Below are 6,093 nucleotides of genomic sequence, written 5' to 3'. Positions count from 1 at the left end.
TTCAAAAGGTGGCTTCCAGGCATCACACTGAAATTAGGTTCCTTTATTAATCTCAGCTTTAGATTTCAATCTCAGAAAGAAAGGAATTCAAGGTGCCCAGAGGCTGACACCACTGAAACCAGGGGTCTCATTGCAGAGGTTTTCGAAGCGTGACAGATTTCATCTTGCTTGAGTCTGCAGCTAAAATCAAATCAATTAGAAAGCTGAGGACCATGAAGAAACACACACAACTGGATTAAATCCTGCAATGAACATGAAGAGCAATAGGCAAAGCATGTGCTTGGACTTAACAGCAGCTGCCTGCTGCTCAGGGGACCAAATTCCTCATCCTGGTACAACCTTCTTGCTTGGCTTTGGCTGAGTCACATAACACCAGTCCCTTGGGTGCTACCTGCCTGGCCCCAGTGCTGCTGGCTCTGCTATGGACATGGTCCAGACAGGAGCAATTGTGCTCAGTGCATGCAGCCCCTTGCTGAGCTGGTTTGTGGCTGTCTTCACCCTATGCATCAGCAGGGTGGAGAGGGTCAACTTGTCCCACTGTGCCTCGGCTTACCCTGTGTGCAGAAAGACAGAAGAGCATCTTTCACCTCCCTTATGTTTCCTAGGGATGAATGCTGTCAGACACGTGAGCACCTTGGCTTCTGTTTCAAACGCAGGCTTTGCAGCAGCAGGTTGAAAGAGGACAAGCTTCCAGATGCAAAGGCATCCCATGGAGAAGATTCAGGCTCAAAAAGTGAAGCTGCAGACATGGCAGCACTGCAGGGGACCCACACAAACCTCTGCTGCCACAGTTGCTTCCAATCTGCTCTGCTCAGACATGGAACAGGACGCAAGACTCACGCACACCTTGTCCAAGCCTCTGTGCACGTTTCTTGTAGCCTGTTTAGATACATACTGCTCAGGTCTACACTGATGATAATGCACACAAACCAGGGCACACCTCTCTGTCTCTTCTGCTTGTTCCTTGTGTCCAGCAGCGCTTTTGCTTTCTCTGTCAGATCCATTTTCCCTTTGCTAGAAAAGATTGGGTTAAGTGGATAATGCTCTTCCTGGTAGCCTTTATCACTTGGTATCAAACAAACTGAGTGAGCAGCATCCCCTTGAGCTGTATGCTTGTGTTAGCTTCATAGGCAAAAAGTAAACCTGTGTGTGCTTAAAAAGGCTTTGTTTCACAAGCAGCAAAAGAAAGGAATCATCATGGGAAAATTACAACCATTTTGGCACCAAGGAAATTATGAATGCAATTTCCTGAGCTGAGTCAGTGTGCTGGAGGGGCTGCAGTAAAGAGCTGTCAGGCAGCTTTCAATGCTAAAAGAGTTTGGACACAATACCCAGCTACGGAGGAGATTTGTCTCTGCTCAACTTTTGCTCTCCGTCCATTGCAGATGGGATTCTCAATGGATTCAGCTCATCTAGCACGAAGGGAGCACGGATGTGTTTCCTTTGGGTTAAACCGAGCTTTCTGGGAATATTCCTTGGGTGAAAATGAGAGCGCTCACTGCTCAATTCTGCCAGAGAAAAGGGATTCAGAGATGGTCTGAAAGCAAAGCTGAAAGAGACCCAAAAGAAACTCTCTTCTCTGTATCTCTGGCTATGGAGAATCTTTGTTCCTGCCACTTCCAAACTGAAAGGTATTTATTTCCCTTTGGCAGCTCAGACGAGGGCTGGGAACAGAAGAAACTGAACCAACAGCAGGGAAAAATATTTGGCATTAGAGACGTTGGATGTGAGGAAGAACACGAGAGTTAGGAAGAGATTTAGGTACAGATGAAGGAGCCTCTCGGGAGAGCAGCACTGAGCAGCGAGGGGGCCCAGAGCCATTACCCAGAGCACAGGGCACAGGCAGGACCAGCTCTGGCTGCTGAAACACCCAACCCAGTGCCCTGGGTGCTGCCAGCGATGCCCCTGCCTCCCTTCAGAGAGGTCCTGCCCCTCGAGCAATGCCGGGAGTGTCCTTGGCAACTGGGAGCCACAAACATCAATGGTAGGAGCCAAACACGAACCCTGGTAACTGGGCTGTAAATATTTACACGCTGTGCCTCGGCTTTCCTCCTGCCGCTGCACCAGGAGCACGGCCAGCCCCACGAGTCCAGGTATTAACTGTCCTGCTTGCGGTGGTCCAGGACTTCCATAATCGCCACCATCTCAGTGTCCTGGATCAGATCCACTCCCAGGGGGCAACAGATGATGCTTATCCCAGCCAACGGTGCCAACACATCCTGCTCTGGTCTGGGTGTATCCGCAGGGTTAGATTTGCCCTCCGCTCCCCCATCAGCAGGGCTCTGTAGCCCAGCCAGCTCTGTGCTGATGCAAACACAACTGCTCCAATGTCATCCTGGTGGGAGTGCCAGGCCCCCAGCTGGGCTCTCCTCCTTAGGGCCATGAAATCCAGGCTCGCAAGCAAGGCTGAGGCCTGGTGTTGGCAATGGGATCTCAAATCAAGTATCTGTCAAGCCAGGCTGATCCATTTTTTCCAGGGGATATTTACTCAACCCCTCCATCCTGTCACGAGTGCCATCCGTCTGTTGTCAGCTCTGTCATCGGAGCACAGACAGATTTCAGCTGAAGCATCAAGTCACTGATGGGAGCTGAGTTTAGGCATGTAACTGTGCCAAGCAGCTCTGGCTTCTCTCGAGCAGGACAATAGCATTGAGCTCTTTAAGGCATCTGGCCCAGAGCAAAGGCATTTTATCGACAGCAGATCTCCCAGGCTGGAAAACCAGCCCATGAAAAGCAGAAACAGAGTCACAAGGGAAACCCATTTGCCTTTAGTGAGGATTTGGACACTCTCATGTGAGCAGCGGGCACAGCTCTGAAGCTCCAGGGTGGAAACCAGGATCCAGACATACCTGGTGCATTTGCAGCACTGTATCACTTGATCCGCCTCATCAGAACGTTTTGCACTTTGAGCAATGGACACCAATGCAAACAGTGACCTCAGACCTTGCAATGATTAAGCTAAACAGCTTTAGGATGTTTGTGTCTCTTCCAAAGCTCAAACCCATGCCAGACTCTCTGGAGAAGGGAAGAAGTCTGTATTAAATCCAGCCCTTCTGTCCCTGAGATCCAGAGGCATTCCCAATTCCCTCTTAATACACATCTCCAAAACCTCAAAGGCTGGGAGAATTCACACACTATATCCAAAAGCACCAATGATTAATATTAACTGCCTGGGAGAAGGGAAAAGCAAGTGATGCTGCATCTGTTGTTCTCCTTCCTCTTGTGCCCCTGGGAGTTTCAGGAACCGTACCACAGGAGAACAGATTTAGCCATCCATGGGCTGACTATGGCCTGTGGACATCAGGACACAGAGAGAGACAGGAAGGAAAAGATGTCCCAGGCAGAAGGATCAGGCAGAGCTCAGACTGCAGAGGGACAAGAAGGGCTGCGGGTACCTGCAGCTCTTGGACGTAGTTTAGCACGTGCTTATAGGGCAAGGGAAAACACATCTGCTGCTGCCACAGCCTGAGCACATCGTCATTGCAAAATGCTTTGATGCTCGGCCGGGTGGTGTTTTCCCATTCCCAAAGCATCCTTGGCACTGTGGTGCCTTCCCAGTTCAGCGCAGTGCCCGTGTGGGTAGCTGCAATAACTAACCTTGCTGCTGCTGCAGGTGAAAGAGCTGAGAGGAGGCATAAAGCTGAGGGCTTTAACTTCTAACTCTTTATCTTTGTCTGCATTCCTGGGAGCTGATGCATGCAGGAAAAGGAGCGACATTCACACATTCAGAGTAGCTGTGACCACACTACGCTGTGAACCACACAGCCATAGGAGATTGCAACCATAAATGGGCTCCTGGGGCTGAAGCATGGCTGGCAGGAGGAAAGCCGCTGGAATTCGCTATGAAAAGCCAATTAATGGAGACCAAATCCTTTTGTATATGTGCATGTCTCAATATTGGACAGCAAATTCCAGGCTCTGCTACCCAACCCTGACAGAGTCTCCTGCAATCATTAAGAGATCTTGTAGCCTCTGACCCAGGCTCTAAGTGCACATCATGGAGTGAGGAAGTGCACCAAGATGGAGCTGTACAAGGGCTGTGTGTCCCAAATAACATGCTCCAGAGCCCCTGGTTCCCAAACCAAGGGCAGACCTTGGCACACCTTTGGTGCAGATGTTGTCATGATTGTCAGTAAGAGCAGTATCTCTTCCTTGATACTGATGCTGTGAGGGTTGAAGCAGCTCTGATACCCATCAGCACCTCCAGCAAGGGCTGCAGCTCACCTGTGAGGGGCTAAAACTGATCCTGCAAGGAGCTTGTGACCATTAACCTTAAAATCCTGACTCTGAAAGCCTAATAACGGGGAAAGAATAGCAACAAGCAGCTGGCCTTCAAGGGGAATGCAGGACTGCAGGGGGGACCTCCTTTGTTTTCTTGTTGCTCAGTCCTCATTTTGGTTGCCTGGATGGGACCTTTGCTTCATTAGTTTGCATCTAGATGCTGCAAATGGCAAAAGAATATAAAATACAGGCCCAATTCCTCTTCAAATATGCTGCATGTCTCCTATTTTCCACTCTCTCCTCTTGAGCTGCAGCACCACAGCTATGGTCATCCATATGCACCTTGATTAGATGATCTTTTGAAGGCTCCTTCGAGCCCAAACTCTTCTATGATCCCTATGTAGTCTTTGACACAGTATCACCTCAACTGCCTCCAGACTGTGGCTGCAAAGGGGCTCGGGGTGGAAGAGCAGTCAGTGGGGCAGCAGGGTCTCTTCTCCTCTCTGCAGGTAAAGCCTTGAGATGGATGGGGCATAAGGCACAGCGACCATGGAGGGGATGGAGAAGGCCTCTGGATGGTGGACACAGGGCCTGCAGGGACACGGTGGTGATGGACAGCTACAGTCCTCTCCAATATTGCCACCTAGAGGAGCTAGCAAGGACAAGAGCTCATTGCATGAGGTAAGGAAGAGGAATCAAAAGCTTGCTTCTTCTTTAGTTTCCCTCCCATAAATGCATCCCCAGCATGGCACAGAGAACAGCCAAATGCTGTCCATGGCATTGGGTGTGAGGATACAGCATCGCTTTAGAAACAGCCCTGTGCTTCTGGGGGGCTGAAGATACCCAGCACTCTCCCATTTCCCAGCACTTCAGTGATCCCCACACCAACCATGTGGTGTGATGACTGGAAGCTGTCCTTCATCAGCTCAACCTCAACTGAACTGATGTAATGGGGACAAGTCAACGAGTGGTGGCTCTGCCCACCAACCTGCAGTGCATCCCCTCTCCAGGGTATGCAGGGGTCTGCCTCATTCCTTCTGCCAGTGCCTTTGGACAGCACCTATCCAGAATTCTTTTACCATGGCTGAAATGATACAGGTACAGCAAGCCCATCCCAGAGAATACCTGCCTGCATCCTCTTGGTCCCGATTACCTTTTGGATGCTGGAGAAAGCACCTCAGCAATGGTGGGCCCAAGGGCCAGAATCATGCCTTATTTCAAGACAAAAACTCATTTGCCAAGGCTGTGCTGCACTTCTTTTGAGGGCTTGTGAGGTTAAAAGGTATTGCTAAACTACACTTGGGTTAGTTACATGCCCAAGTACAACACACAGTGTGTGTGCAGCAGGATCAATGGTATTTACTCTGATTGCCAGAACTTTGAGGTGTGTGATTAGCATCATTTAACAGTACAAGATAACACCGTTGTCTCTTGTCCCAGTCCTGTGACTTCAGTAGCACAGAGCACCCATGAGCAGCAGGATGCTGGACGAGCCCTTCTCATTCGCAGACTCATGGTACCTTTGTGAGCTGCGGTAGAGGCTTTGGCAAAGCCCAGGCTGAGAGCTCAGGACTCAGCTTCCCACATGAGGACCACAGTCCCTTTGGAAAGCAGAACCGAATCCCCTCACTGTCTGCTGCTATGGATGGGAGACAAGTGTTTAAGGAGGTTTCAGGGGCTATCCTGCTGCAGTGATACAGAGCCATGAACAATGTACTTTTACACCATCCAAAAGCCAAAGATTGTCATTTTTGAATCACAGGCCTCAAAACCAGGTTTAGGCACCTTCTGGGTTGTAGAGGATTGTAAGGCATTTGAACAACTAACCTCTTCAGCTGCTCTGACAGCACATAGCATCAAAAGTATGGTTCA

The sequence above is a fragment of the Melopsittacus undulatus genome, chromosome 6, assembly GCF_012275295.1.
Source record: "Melopsittacus undulatus isolate bMelUnd1 chromosome 6, bMelUnd1.mat.Z, whole genome shotgun sequence".
Classification (NCBI taxonomy): domain Eukaryota; kingdom Metazoa; phylum Chordata; class Aves; order Psittaciformes; family Psittaculidae; genus Melopsittacus; species Melopsittacus undulatus.
This window is presented reverse-complemented; position numbering follows the sequence as displayed.